Raw genomic sequence first — 16,526 nt, 5'->3', positions numbered from 1 at the left:
AACATAGTGGCACATCATTCGAGCATCCTCCAGCTCTGTCTGTGATGGTTCTTAAGTATTTGAATGTTGTCTCTGCTTGATATCCCATCCAGACAAGTTAATATTGAGCTGGCTGTAATCTGGAGCTGAAGGATGCTGATAGTGATGTCTTTTGTTTTATCTGGATTAATAACCAGACCAATATGTGCTGCTTCTCCAGGGTTGGCATGGTCACACCACAAGTGTTTTTATACTGAAGCTGATCACCTGAGACAATCTAGCCAGTTGTCCTTGTAGCCGAAACAGCCAAGAGTTTCTCTACTGAGGTGAAAATAACCAATAAAATCTGGAAAAGGGGCCATTCCATTAAACTGCATGTTGGTGGCAATATTGGTGCCTGGAATGTTCAAACATTGTCCAAAACAGCTAAAGCCATCCTCTCCTCTAGCAGTTGAAAATCTGTTCTTTATCTGAAGTAAACCAGACAGGAAGCGGTGAAAAGAAAGTTGCAGACCATACATTTTTGTATTGAGGCTGTGCTGATGGTTTGCTCCAGCCAGAGGTGGCTGTTGGACTTTCATCCAGTACCCAACAGGCATTGCAGAGTTGGCGGTTGATTAATGGGCAATTTATTGGCGTTTGATTCTGTACCAGCTGTGGGCATCTTACCATCATTGCTGTCTACAGTTCCACCAAAACCAAGGCCAACGATTCTGCTGTCAATATCTTTTTATCAGCAACTGCACACAATCCTTAATGAAACACAGAGAAAATGTGTCAATACAACACAAGTATCATCAATAATAGTTTACCTGAATTCATCTAGATAATATCAGTTGATAGTCAGGTGATTAGTTTCTCTCTTACCTCATCCATGGGAGAAACAATAGGTTAGAGATAGGACAATGCTTAATTTGTAATGCAAGATGTGCCGGGTCTCAAGCAATTAGGTGCTGGGGCTCAAGCAATTTGTTTACCTTCATAACTGACGCAGCAAGTCTAGAGGTGTTGGGGCTTTGAATGCCGAGCCCAGAGGTGTTGGGGCTATGAATGCCAAGCCCAGAGGTGCCGAGACTCAGCCATGGAAGCCGTGGCACAAATTAAGTACTGAGGTAGGAGTGCATGATCAATGCTACACTAGTGCTCACTGGCCTTCAGGTGTCTCACTATTGGCCACTCTTCCTAAGGAAAGAACAATGAGGCAATCAAGCTTCCTGACTGAGGCTAGCACCCTGGCCTCCTTGTGAGGGGTGGTAGAAAAACAATCCTGGACTTCCTGACCCCTAAGAAAATCACAGACAAGAAGACAACAGCTGATACTGGCCTCCCCAGTCCTTGGAGGAGCCAGGGATGGGGGGCAATCAGGACCCTAAATTCATCTACATTTTCTTTTTAAATCAGCCTACTGTTTGATCTCTGTACCCTAAAACTAGTCTTTTGGTTGAGTAAAAAGGCAGCCGGGGAAAGATGGAAATGAAATAGTTCCTGCAATGGCTGCTCACATTGCTACTTGGGGCCCATGGCTTTTGCTGCCTCTGCTATCACTGCAGCTGAACACTGACTGCCGCTGACCCTCTCTTGACTTTTTTCCTGTCTCTGTGAAAATATATACAGTCATTTGTGAGTTCGACAGCAGGTGGAGTGTGAATGTATGTGGTGGGTATCTGGGTCAGGGTTATTACTTGTCTTCCCCATAGTCCTGCTACTCAGTTTTTCTCCTAGTTGGTGGTTTCTGTTACAGGAAAATGCATATAATTCCTTAGATGCTCCCTGCAAACTACAAGAGAGAAATATATTCTCATTATTTTTTACAACTCAAAGTTCAAGGAGAAAAAATGGCAAAAGTACATAACATTACAACACTAAATGCTAATTTTGACACATGATTTTTTTTCTCCTTTTACAACTTCTCACCTTTTTTCCACTTCCCACTCCCCAAGTCCCAACATGCCTATAAGAGCAGAGCCAGCAATTCTGCCACAATAAGTGACCTCAATTTTCATCCAGATTTTAACCAAACTAAACATTTGTCCAGGTTTGAAAGAATCCAGAAAAAATCTGTGACATTGTCATTTTGATGTGCTGCCTCTGGATTCTATCCTGAACTAGAAATTATTGTTGTGATTGTAGTTATTTATTTGATAAATGTCAGCAATGTGCTCAGTGCTGTACAAAACACAAGAATGAATATAGGCCATACACAATTCTTTTATGAAATATTATAAGGGAATCATCCTCTTGGGATATCTACAGTCTGACTGGAACCACAAAAAGAACAAGATCTCATGAGGGAACTTGTATTTGTAATATTTCTAACTCAAACCTGCTTTCTGCCATAATCATTTTTCCCCTGAAAAATATACCTGCCTGCCTACACCTGTATTCTTATATGGTAAAATTCATTTTTGAATGCAGTCAGGTAAATGCATTTGCAAACAATGCAAAGTATGTGCAAAGTAGGGATGTAAAAGCTTACACGTTTAAATGGTAATCTGTTTAAACATTTTAAACAGCTGATTTCTATTTAAACTGGGGGGGGAAGGGGGTGACCAGAGCTGGGCTCCGCCACCGTCATGAGCACCAGAAAGTCTCCAGGGCCTCAGGAGGAGGAACGTGGCGTGTCCTCCCCGCTCAGCTATAGGGGCAGCCATCTGGTGGGATCTGGGGATCTCTCCTGCCCTGCACGGGACGATGGAGGGTGCCGGAGACTCACCATACACCACTGCCATGAGCAAGAGCTGCCCAGCTATGGCTCTACACATGACCAGGGAGCCTCAGCTAAGCAACTCTCGCTTAGCAGTGAGGAACCAATCCTACCATGGCTCCCCGCCACATTAAACTGTTTAAACATTCTATTTTTAGAACATTTAAATGGATCCTTTATTAAATGACTTTTTACATTCCTAATGGAAAGTACCATATGAGTACCAAAGAGTTAGTGTAGACACTGCTATATGTTTTTGTTGTGGAAAACGGCCTCCGGAAATGTCCCACAATGGTAATCCTGCCCACTCTGGGCATCCATTTGCACTCTGTTGCTTTGCAGCCATCCTCCCCTCCCCCTTTACAGTCATTGGAAGTTTGAAATTTTCATTCCACTTCCTCCTTGGTCAGCGTGGAGAACTTGCATCTCATCTTCCCAGCTGACCAGGCTAGCTACATGCAGCAAATGCTCTCCCGCTTGGAGCACGCCGGAGCTGCTGGACCTGATCAGCATTTGGGGGAAATCTGCCATGCAGTCCCAGCTCTGCTCTAGCCAAAGGAACTTTGATACCTACATCCAGATTTCTCGTGCCATGGTGGAGAAGGGCTATGATCGGGACACGCTGCAGTGCCGAGCTAAAATCAAGGAGCTGTGGCAGAGCTACCAGAAGGCCAGGGAGGCAAACCGTTGCTCTGGTGCAGAGCCAATGAGCTGCTGCTTCTAAAAAGCGTTGGAATCCATCCTCATCAGCGACCCCACATCCACCCCAAGATGCCCGTAGACACCTCCGCAGCCCCAGGGCCACTGGATACTGGACTGAACCCCGACAAAGTGGTCATTGATGAGGAAGTGGAGCGGGAGGATGACCCAGAGCCGGGGAACAGTTTGGTTGCTGAGGTTGGGAGTCAGAAGCTGTTCTTGACCCCAGAAGGCTACAGTCAGCCCCAGCCCTTCAGTTCAGGTGCTCAGGATGCAGGAGAGGGGAGCTCTGGTAAGTCTTTGGAAGCTGATGCTGCTTGTGTACTGGAAGCATGGGGGTCCTTAGCTTGGCTAAAATATACAGGTACTTGAAGGGATAGAAATGCACAGGAGTAGCTGTGTTTGCATGTGCTTTCCCGTTCCCTTGCACATCTAGGCAGTACAGCTGAGAAGCATGTACTGAGAAGCTGAGAAGCTAAGATTTCACAGGTATCCTCCGGTGTGACCTTTAGGAAACTTTCTTGGAGGTATTCCCCGATTCTTTTCCTCATATTCCTAGGCAGAGCAGCCGTGCTTCTTCCCCCATTGTAGGTCACTTTCCCATGCCAATTGGCAATCACTTGAGTGGGAACCAAAGCAGCGCACAGTTGTGCAGCATAAGGACCCGATCTGAAGCTGCTCGCATGGAGGAGATGCATCCTAGCATCCTTGCTGACTCTAATGAGCGAGATATCTGCATCTATGCCCCCTGCCTGTGAAGAATAGTGGTGCAATTTGAAATTTGCTTTCCCTATGTACCTGCATTTATGCCCCAAGCGAGCACCCACGCAGAACCTCCTGTCCTCTGTGGTGTCCAAAAGAGAAAAAAGGGCATGGAGACAATCAATGTCAGAATCTCAGAAGAAGGACAGACAGGAATGGAAGGAAAACCAGGAGATAATTTTAGCTGGCCATGAGTGCATGATCCAGGCCCTGGACGAGCAGACAGATCTTCTAAAGACAATAGTGTCGTTGTAGACACAGTTCATGCAAGCTCAGTCCCCCCCTTCAGCTGTAACAGTACTTCTTTCCCTGAACTCCACCAACTCCCCTTACACATGCCTACCAAAGTCACCGACCATCTTGCTACCCCCTTCATTCCACCCAGTCAGACAGCTATGAGAGTGACAGCTGGACTTAGAGCTATCATAGCTGGCACTGCCCCCACTACTTTCTCCCCTCTAGGATTTGTTTGTGTTGTGTGCTGTTTTGTGTTTAATAATCAAAGGAAACTTTCAAAACAATAAGCACTCTTTATTTGCATGTTGAACATATGTGCACCTACAACTGACACATATGTACAGCTGTATAGCGGTCATAGAATGTCACAGCACAGTTTCAGAAAACACCTGATGGGTTCTCATTGTCAAAATGGGCCCCTCAATCCCTCCTTTATGTGTATGGCCCCCTGTTGTGCCCCTCTAATACTTCTGGCATCTGGCTTCTCATATTCAGATGCAAGGCAATCCAACTCTGTGGTACACCTAGGGGCAAACTTATTGCCCTTAGCTTCACATAAATTATGGAGCACACAGCAGGTGGCTATAACCACAGGAATATTTTCCTTATTTCAGTCTAACCTGCCATAAAGGCATCTCCAGCGTGCCTTTAACCTTCCAAACGCACATTCAACAGTCATTCGGCACTTGCTCAGCCTGTTATTGAAGTGTTCCTTGCTGCTGTCCAAGTTGCCTGTGTAAAGCTTCATGAACCATGGCATTAGTGGATAGGCTGGGTCTCGCAGGATCACTATGGGCATTTCAACATCCCCTATTAGAACTTTTTCATCTGGAAAAAAAGTCCCTGCTTCTAGCTTCCAATACAGGCTAGTGTTCCTGAAGATATGAGCATCATGAACCTTTCCTGACCAACCCACAATGATGTCAGTGAAACATCTACGGTGATCCATAAGCACCTGGAGTACCATAGTTAAGTACCCCTTCTTATTGATGTACTCCATCACAAGATAGTCCAGTGCCAAAATTGGGATATGTGTGCCATCTATTGCTCCTCCACAGTTAGGGAATCCCATTGCTGCAAATCCATCCATTATTTCACGCACATTGCCCAGAGTCACAGTCCTTTGCAGCAGAATGCGATTAATGGCCCTGCACTTGCGATAACAGAGCTCCGACTGTGGACTTGCTGACTCCAAACTAATTAGCGAGTCACTGGTAGCAGTCTGGAGTTGCCAGCTTCCACACAGCGATTGCCATGTGCTTCTCCACCAAGAGAGCAGCTCTCATTCTGGTGTCCTTGTGCCAGAAGGCAGGGCCCAGCTGCACACAGAGTTCCACGAAGGTGGCTTTGCACATTCAAAAGTTCTGTAGCCACTGCTCATCATCCCAGACCTGCATAATGATGTGAACCCACCACTCAGTGCCTGTCTCATGCGCCCAGAAGCAGCGGTTCACTATGTGCAGATGCTCTGTGAATGACAACAGTAATGTGGTGCTGTTTGTCTGCATGTCACTCAGCAGGTCAGGCTCCTCAGATTCCCGTTCCGATTTGAAGCTTATGATGTACTGTGTGACCAGCTGCGATGTGTTCAGAACGCTGAAAGCGGCAATGGAGAGTAGTGTAGGATCCATCTTTTCAGATAGAGATGTTGGGAGCACAAGTAAACAGCGGGAAGCTATTGAAAAAATGTCATGAGTCATTGCCAGCAACGCAATGAATGATGGCACAAAAATGCATTGCACCATGGGACATTGAGCCAGCACCCATGCTGCTCCCCACTCCTCTCCCCCATCCCAGAATTCCTAGCAACAGAAACTTCCGAGTTGCACAGTGGGATAGCTGCCCACGTTGCACTGCTCTCATTACTGCACCAAGTGTGGACACGTCTTTGCGACAAAATGAGTATTGTGTGGATGGGCGCGAGCACTGTAATTATAGCACTTTTTTATCACCAAAAAAACTACCGTCAACAAAACTTTCTAGTGTAGACAAGTCCTAAGCCATGACTTGAGACATTAAAGGAGAACATAAAAATGAAACTGAATTTTAGTTTCCAAGATTTTCTCTAGCACATAGTGCCAGTCACCATATTAAAGTGTAGTGAATGGTAAGGCCAAACCAGTGGAGACTGTGTGTTTACCAAAAAATACTGCATATGAGAGCAGAGGTGTGTACTCAAAATTGTATCAGAGTTTGAATGAGAAACTACATTGACTAAATGAGGATTTATTAAATGACTTAGTAACTGCAGTCTAGTCCAGCATGTTTGTGACTTGTTATCATGTATGTCAACTACTCATTTTCTTTATTCTGTTCTCCTTTCTGTATATCTACAATCTCTTCCTCTCTGCCTCATCTCCATGCTATTTCCCCTTTTTCCCCAAACCCACCTCTATTGTCCCCAGCCTCAGCTTTCCAGTCAATTTATCCTTCCTGTCTGACTCCTTTTTTTTCTCAATTTAGAAGCTGTCTCTAATATTCCTAAAGAAGTCCTCCAGCCCCCACCTGTCTTTCCAATTATTGGCTCAACTCCTTTCCCACTTTCACTTCTAATTTCCTTGAGCAGTCCCATTGAAATAAATGTCAGTTCATGGAGTACGTTACCACTCAGTGAGTGCAAGGGTGGCAGAGCTCAGTATAAGTAAGGGTATCAAAATCTGGTCCATATCAAATCATGACAAGTTTTACAAAAGGGCTAAGGATTAATTGCATTCAAAGCACTTTACAAACATTAAACTGTCACAATACCCAGAGAGGTAGGTATGGGGCTTTGTATGATTCATGAACTGTCTTGAGTCATCTATTTTATCTGAATTTAGGTAATTTTTTTTATCACCATTAAACTGATGAAAGGTTCACTGTAATATAAAAAGACTGTCTGGCACACAGCCAGAGAGATTTAGCCAAACCCTATACTAGGCAATACAAAGGAGGTTTGTACTGTAATTATTTTTGTTATGTTTGAAAAAGTGATGTTTTGTTCTGCAAGCAGAGAAAGACATGACTCGCAGGGACACCATATTATGACATGAAACCAGTTTAAATTTTTGAGCAGCTGACATGGAAATGAGATCATTACAATTTGCTGGCTCTTATTGATTCCTGAAACACAACTGGAAAAATGCTTCATGAATCACTTCAAAAATAACTTCCCTCCCCCAGAATATCAGGCATCTTAGCCTTTCTTTGATGAATCTGGCATGTTGTGACCACACAGAGAGAAAGCACTGTACTGATTTTGGAACATTGGATATAAATGTAATTCTTTTCTTATTTGAACCCAAACACCTAGTTTTGCTCACTCCATCATTTAACTAATCATGTACAAATTGCAGTGTTGAAAGAGGAGGCATTTTCAGGGTTCTGTTTTTTTTAAAAATTCCTAGTTTCAAACAAATCCACAAATTTTTCTTTAAATTAATGTTCACAAGTATGTTTGCTGCATTTGCTCAGCTCCCCTGCTAATCATGGTAGAGAAAGAGGAGAACACTGCATTTGGCATCATAGCTCAGATACCAAGAAGAATATGTCTCCCAGACCAATCCCAGCTGTAGTGGTTAAAATAATAATTAATAATAATAACAGGCCTTAATTTTTTAATTCTATAGTTACCAAGTTTCCTTAATGGTCTGTTGTGAGGAACAGTTTTTTGTTAATCTAAATAAATTATATCCACTGGTTTTTCCTTGGGTTTCATCACCAAAGAAATAATTAGCATTTTGAAAAATCTTTGTCACCTATTGGCATATAGCCAGCTTCTGCCACCAAAGCTTCTCTACAAATATAATCCATACACTATAGAGTCCACACCACCCCGTTCTAGAAGTTTAGCTTTATTTACAAACAAAATATCAACAAAATAGCACAAAATCCAGCTCAAACTTCCTTCCCAGCCTTATCTTCTCCTTTGGTTCCTCCCTCAGCATCAGGGGTAGGCTGTTAGTGGCCTGTGTGCAGTGATTAGCTGCTAAATTGCGGTCAGGAGATGAATAGCAGGGTCAGGAACACACCAGGTCAGAATGCCAGAAAGTGAGGCTCAGCCACCAAGTTGCAGATGCAGGTAGATAGCAGGGTCAGGGTCAGGGTCAAGCTGGGTCAGGATACCAGGAAGTCAGGATCAAGCATTATGTTGGAGGTGGCAGGCAAATAGCAGAGTCGGGGTATCAAGAAGCTGGGGTCAGGTGCCAGGTTATAGATGGCAATCACATAGAAAAGTTGAGCACAAACCAGGATCAGAAACCAGATTTTAGAGTCTACAGCAAGCAGGGTCTAGAGCAGAAGCAAACAGTCTGTACTGGTGCTTAGAGAGCTCCCTATGATAGCCTTCTGGTTTAAATACTAACATCAGCAAGTTAGTGGGCTGTGAGGGGCCACCACTCAAGCCCTGGTGGGCAGTACTTTGCTTCTCAGAGTCCTCCAGCAAAAACCCAGCCTAAGCTTCCAGTAGCAATATGGAAGCATCAGCTACCTCATAGTCCCAAGATCTAGTCTTGCTGGTTCCTCTGCTCATCTTACATCCTAGATCCTCTCTTCTTAGAGAGCCACTCCCTTTTATTCAGCTGGAGTAATGGGTCACTTGTCTCAAGTAGTCACAGAACCCAATTAATTCTTTAACAATAGGATCAACCCCTGCTAACAGGCAGGGGCATTTCAAGCCAACACTTTGGCCCAGATCCACAGAGATACTTTTTGGGTGCCACAGTGATCCACAAAACCCCCACTTGACTGGTGCCTAATTCTGTAGGTGCCTAAACTTATGTGGCACCCAAGTTTTCCCAGTAAATGTTCCCTAACTGCCTATGTTTCTGTCTTTGGGTTACTGCACTGCTGTCCCCAGCTGTGAGGCCCCTAACTGTGTGACTGTTCTTCTTTGCCATGTCCCCTGTTTGACCATAAGTTTGTGTTTGATCCTCTTATTAAACTTGAATCTTTGAAATTAAATAATTCTTTATTTGTGAAATACATACATACATTGCTTGGTGCTAACATTGAAACACAGTGATTATTGGTAGGACTATTTGCTCCTTGCAATTAACGCTCAGGAAGCAAGCACTACAGGGGTAATTAAAGGCATCCATTAAACATTGCCTGGCACAATGAATCACATAAAGACACATTACTGGCAATCATTGTCAAAATGCTTCTCCAAAGCCTCTCTGATTCAGATAATCTCTCACTGCATTCCTTTAATTGCTCTTCTATCTGGCTGCTCAAAATCAGCAGCCAGCTGATCAGCCTCAGTGGTCCACCCTGGAGAAACTTTTCCTCCTTTGATTCATAAATAGTATGGAGATTGCAGCAGATTGCAATGACCATTTGGGATATTTTCCTCATGGAGGTCTAACCAGCCAAAAAGACAGCACCAGCAACCTTTTAATCAGCCAAAGGAACAATCAACAGTCATTCGGCATCTGCTGAGCCTGTTGTTGAAGCACTCCTTTGCTGATGTCCAGGTTCCTGGTGTAAGGATTCATGAGCTACAGGAGCAAGGGGTAGGCAGGTTCTCCCAGGATCACTATGGGCATTTCCACATCCCCCATTGAAATCTTCTGGTCGGGAAAGAAAATTCCTCCATGCAGCTTTCTATATAGTCCAGTGTTCCAAAAGATGCATGCATCATGCACCTTCCCTGACCACCCCCCCCATTTATGTCAGTGAAATGGCCTTGGTTATCCACCAGTGCCTGCAAGACCATGGAGAAGTAGCCTTTTTGGTTAATATGCTGTTCCACAAGATGATCAGGGGCCAAAATTGAAATATGCATCTATGGCCCCGCCACAGTTAGGGAATACCATTGCCTCAAAGCCATCAGTTATTTCCAGCGCATTACTGAGAGTCACACTTGCATCACAGGAACCCCCACCCCCCAGTGGACTTTATAACTCCAAATTGATTTCAAATGACCAGTAGCAGTCTGGAGTTGTGAGCTTCCACACAGCGATCACAATTTGCTTTTCCACAGTGAGGGCAGTTCTCATTCTGGTGTCATTGAACCACAATGCTGGGTTGAGCTCCGCACACAGTTCCAGGAAGGTGGATTTGTGCTTCCAAAAGTTCTGTAGCCACCACTCATCATCTCTTAGATACATCATGATGCAATTCCACCACTCAGTGCTTGTTTCTCGAGCTCATTACCTACAGTCCACCTTGGCATGCTGTTGCATGAATGGCAGCAGCGATCTTGAATTATTTGGTTCCATGTCAGACAGCAGGGCAGGCACCACCAATTCACTCTGTCTCGCAGTTCATGAAATACTGTAGGACCTGCCGCACTGTGTTCATAATGCTCATCAGCAAAATGGTCAACAGCTCAGGATCCATACCATCAGGCAGAGATGGCGGTCACACAGTTTACAAGGGCTTTTGAAAAATGGCGTGAAACTAAGTCAGAAGCCCACGGAATGATGGGACGGAAAGAACTGCATCACAGGATGGCAAGCTCACCCCCATGACGCACCATGATGTTCCCAGAGCTCCCTGCAGCAGAGGGTGACGGAGGGTGGCAAGTTGCACAGCAGGATAGCTACTCATGATGCAACGCTCTTTCTGTTGATGCAAGAGCAATGACTGTCGATGCGCTCAGCTGACAAAAGGAGCAGTGTGTGGACATGCTCAATCAGTGTTATTAAAGTGACTTATGATTGTCGACATAACTTAAGTCGATTTAACTCTGTAGTGTGGACATAGCCTAAGGTACTTGTCTGTCATCACGCATTGTACAGGAGCTTTTGTGCCTAACTCAAGCTCAGTAAATTGCTGTGATTTTCTAGGCATCCAAAAGTTAGGCACTGTGATACCTTGGCTTCACTTGTCCTCCATTAATGCACCAGCTACAGAAACTGACAAGGTGGGGGATGGAAAGTAGTCTGCACTTGGTGAAGGATTTGTGCAAATTACATCCCTCCAGAGCAAGTGGGAATGTAGTAAGTAACTGATAGTTCCTTTCCAGTGTGCCTCCTGGGACAACACAGGTAGGGGCATTGAGCAAAGGCTTTATATTTCATGCTTGAAATCAGCTGTTGCCTGGAACCATTTGTATTTGGGAGAATAGAAAGGGAAAGTATATTTAGGATGAAGCTAGCTGTACAAGCAACAGGATACTTAGTCCTGGTACATTTTATATAATAAGCAGGGCCCTGTCTCCAGTGCATCCTGTAATTGTGTGGTCACAGATTTGCAGAATCTATAATTATGTTTTGGAATCTTCTAGCTAGAGCAGTGTTTCTTAACCTGGGGTTTTAGAGGGGTCGCAAGTGCAGAGCTGGTATTGGGGGTGGCAAGAAAGGCAATTGCCTGGAGCCACAGGGGCGCCATGAAACTAAGTTACATGCCTCAGCCCCGTGGGGGTGGGACTCAGGCTTCAGGGGTACAGTAGTTTGGAAAGGTTAAGAACCACTGAGCTAGAGCAAAACTTTTCAAATATGAACCCATTTTAAATCAATGCAGCTTCAGCCACCTGAACTTTGCAGACAGCCTGAAACAAAGGCTCCAAGACAAATACTGCTCCCAATCACTTCAATGGGCTATTATCAATCGTGCCATTCTTAGATTTCAGTTGACTATTTTACTGCTGTGCGTTTTAGCAGTAACATCCTACTAATGTTCTTAGAGCATAATCCCAAACTAATTCCTTCCCACATTTCTCCAGGTGAAAAGCCCCAAATGAATTCTATGTAGCTCCCCAGACCGCCATCTTCCCTCCTGACAATTTCTATAGGGCAGTTATATATATTAAATAAGGTAATCAGTGGCACATTGAAAAGGGTAAAATAAAGGTAATGTCACACCAAACACACCCACACACAGAGGGAATATTATACTGCTTATGATATTTAAATCAATCAAAACGAATGTACATGAAGCTTCTGCAGAATTCCCCATGTTCTATAGCAGAGAGCTAAGGACGCAAGGATCTTGCTATAGACTTTTGGCTGTGCTTGCCATGCAGTACACAGGGGCCTTTACAACAAAGAGGAATTAACCAAACTTGCAAACAGCATTGTGGCTAGTATGGTTCATAAACCCCTAATCATAACTGATGCATAGCAAGACATTGTGAATCAATGAGGCGATACAAGAAAACATTTGCACTTGGATTTTATAGACATAGTTTGTCTTTTTTTCCCACTACAACAACAACAAGATAATACTGTACCTACCAAAAGCTTCAAATTAGGTTTTGTTAGCTAGTAAAATATTATGTCAATTAGCACTAAAGGAAGCACAGTATTTTTAATTCCGCTCAGGATGACCTTGCTGCTAATGAACTGCAGGGTTTTATGTCATTTACACTCTCAGATGGCTAATGTTATGTTTTGCTGGGGAAAAAATACTAAATGTGTGTCTATCAGTCAAAACAGTATTTAATTAAAGGACATGACTGTGCAACCTTTATTCATGTTGGTGAAATCAATAATCCCAATGAACTCAATAAGACTACTCATGGGAGCTCACCAACATGAGAAAGGGCTGCCCAATGGGCACTAAGGGCTCATATAACTGATAAGAATGTAAAGTGGTTGCAAAGCTATCATTAGATCCATCCTCAGGTAATAGCCCTCATGTTGAGATCCTCCCTGGCAGCTGCAGAGACAGCTCCACCAGTTTTAGCATCCACCAGAAAGATTCCCACAATGCAGGGGCTTACCAGGAACATGTTGGGGTTGGGACAGGTACAGGAGGAAGTGTGGCAAAGGAATTTATATGCTCCAGCTCTGCAAGAGCTGCCACAATGCCCACCTGGCATCCTGGATACAAATTAGTTTGACTCCCAGCAATTGTAGGATAGGAAGAACCCTGGCATCAGGCCAGAGAAGAATTTGGCCTTAGATGTGTTGCTGTTGGCATAACCATACTAACTCTATCTCTGTCCCAGTAGTTTAATATAATATGAAAAAATTACAGAAATATAAATTAGCCCGCACTTCATACAAATGAATATTTGTTGTCCTACCTGCCATCACAAACTATGAATGATTGGGGTATGGCACTTGTTTCCAGCTAGAAAACTTAATGGAATCTTTCCCTAAATCTGCCATTCAGAGGACTCTTGTGCAGGAGGGAACTGGTTTTATATGGATTTTTTAAAATAATAAAATATTTGTGTATGTTTTTGTATGATACAACTCTTCAAAAGACCTCTTCATTTCAGCCCAATTTGCATTTGTCTTTTCATCACCTAATAGATAAGTTTAAATAGGCTTCATTCTGTCATGAAAGTTCTTTTTAAAAAAAAGATCATACTAAAATGCCAAGTGCAGGAGGAAAAACAACTAAAAAGCTTTTACAGAAAGAGCAAAATTGCAAAAACATAGTGGCAGTCTGATAAGAAAACATCTGAGATCATAAAACTAACTAATCAGTTATATCAAACAGCAATAAATGAGCTGCAGCAGTTTTAAGAGTTACAGTAGCAACTTTATAATCTTTAGAAAAGTTTATAAAAAGAATACTACTGATTACCGCGTTTTACTGTCCATAGTGGACAGGAATGCACTGCAAATTTAAAGCATTAGCTGTGCACTGCTATTGCACTTATGAACTTTTAGATAATACTTTCAAATAGGTCAGACTCTGGGAATGCTAACTGGCAGAGGGTCCACCATACTGACACTCACATCAGACCTGATGCATTGATTACCACCAACACACTGTTGTCATAGTATGTATTTAAAAAGTGTTATGTAAGGTATCGTATGTAAAATGGGGTCACGCTAGTCCCAAAAATCACTGTGTGATGTATGGATGGGTTGTGTACATATGTGTGCTGGAAATATGCTCTTAAAATGTGTTTGGGAGGCAGTGCAAAAACCCAGCCTACCCTGGACAAAGGAATGTGTATTACCTGTCTGACTGGCTGGATTACTGGCAGAGGACACTGAAAGTGCATTTACATATACAGTAAATAAAGCAAACAAGCAGCAGCATCGTGAACACACCAGGGGGACAAAGTCTGAAGCCCAGGAATCCTTCCTGGCTCTAGAGGCAAAAACAATGGACCTTGGGGTAATGAAGTGATTTTCAACCTTTTTTCCATTTGCAGCCCCCTAAAAAATGTCAAATGGAGGTGCGGACCCCTTTGGAAATCTTATACATAGTCTGCAGACCCCTAGAGGTCCATGAACCACAGGTTGAAAACCACTGCTCTGTGGTAACAGCAAACTTTCATGGACCCCTTAGACATAGTCCATGGACCCCCCAGAGGTCCACAGATCACAGGTTGTAAAATACTGGGGTAATGTAAGGGGAGTAAAAAGACATTTTAGTTATGCATCACTTATGGAATAAAGGGAACAGCACACTTTGATTCTGCGAACATTGGGTCCCCTGGGCTAGTGATACAGTGATATATAACTTGATGTGAGTAAGAAAACTGCTTAGGCAACGATTGCTAAGATTAAATTTTAATCACTAGAAAAAGTGATTTGTTTGTAACTATATCTGTCTCTTTTTTTCTCTTGCTTAGTATAACGTAAATCTCTGTTCTTTGTTAATAATCTTGTTTTATAGCAAAAGTATCTCAATGCTGAGTATTAAAGCGAAGTGCTAGTCTCCAGCTAACCTAACAGGCTGATGTGAGCTCTATATCTTTGGAGGCAGTGAATTTAATAATTTCTGTGAGTGCCCTGTGAGAGGGACTGGACACTGGTGGGAGATGTCTCTTGGGAATTCGGGTATTGGGATTCACTGATTGTTTCCTGAAAGGCAAGGTTTAGACTGGTAGAGTCTTTAGGAGTGTGCTGGCAAGGCAGACAGGATGGTGTGTCAGAGACCTGACAGATTGCTTACTGGCAGCAAAGCTCTTTCCCTTGCTAAGACAGAGGAGTAACACAGTAGCTCATGGTTCTGGGTGTCCTGAGAAGGATATCAGTAGGATTCTAGCAAAATTGCTTCAAGTGTTGTTTTCCCCTAGTAGTCAACAAGACAACTATTTTGCTACTCCTTAGCCTCTGATTAGCGTATTAGCTTTGATTCAAAGTGTCTCTATTTTAACTTCCAATTTAAATGAAGTTCCTCTGCATAAAATATTTATCTATCAGGGATCTCTCATTCAGAGAAACACTTGCTAGGGCTGACACTTAATATCCCCTCATACTATACTCCTAGGTGAAGCTGTTGTTCCATCTCAGTTGCTATGACATTGGAAGCCCTATTCTTTCTTGCCTTTTATTCTTCTTTGTTTTGGATATATACTGCCTTTATTAATTTATTATTTGAAGTGCCCAATGAATACAGTTTAGCTGTGGCCATGGATTTGTTACAGCAGTAGTTCTCAACTTTCCCAGACTCTGGTACCCCTTTCAGGAATCTGATTAGTCTTGCATACCCCAAGTTTCACCTCACTTAAAAACTACTTGCTTACAAAATCAGACATTAAAAGTTAAAAATAAAAAAGTGTCAAAGCACACTATTATTGAAAAATTGCTTACTTTCTCATTTTTACCATATAATTATAAAATAAATTCATTGGAATATAAATATTGTACTTACATTTCAGTGTATAGTATATAGAACAGTGTAAACAATCATATGAAATTTTAGTTTGTATTGACTTCACTAGCGCTTTTTATGTAGCCTGTTGTAAAACTAGGCAAATATCTAAATGAGTTAATGTACCCCTGAAAGAACCACTGTATAACAGTAACAGCAGTAAGGTTCTGAGAACTTAGCTCTGGATTGCATTGCTATCAGATGTGATTTGTACATTTATTTTCTTCTGAAATGTGCAGATCTAACCTCCTGAACTTGTCCTAGCTGGCCTCTCTTGTGTGAAGAATACCTTGTCTGAATTCTCAAGTCTACCTTTTTGTTTGTGCCCTACCAACTGAATAATACCATTAATTCCTTTATTTCAACAGCAAAGAAAAACTCAGGGAGTGGTCTTTTGTTGATTAGCCTGTCACCAAGGAAGCATATGTGAATCTTTTAAGGGAGTTTAATTTGTACTTTTCAGTTTCATTAGACCTTTCATGCCATGAAATGAAAACTGCACATTCTGAAAGCATAATGACTCATTTTCTAATTCTGCCAAGGAATAAACTAGCCAGAAGGCTGCATTGAAGGGAGGCAAATGGCAAGAAAAACATTCTTTTTCTGATCATCGGAATCAAAAATTGCTTATCTTCATAGATTCTCAACGAGCAAC

This window comes from Emydura macquarii, unplaced genomic scaffold (assembly GCF_026122565.2).
Source record: "Emydura macquarii macquarii isolate MOO-44397 ecotype Brisbane River unplaced genomic scaffold, CSIRO-AGI_Emac_v2 contig_320, whole genome shotgun sequence".
Classification (NCBI taxonomy): domain Eukaryota; kingdom Metazoa; phylum Chordata; order Testudines; family Chelidae; genus Emydura; species Emydura macquarii.
The sequence above is the reverse complement of the archived record's forward strand: the minus strand, read 5'-3'. Positions refer to the sequence as shown.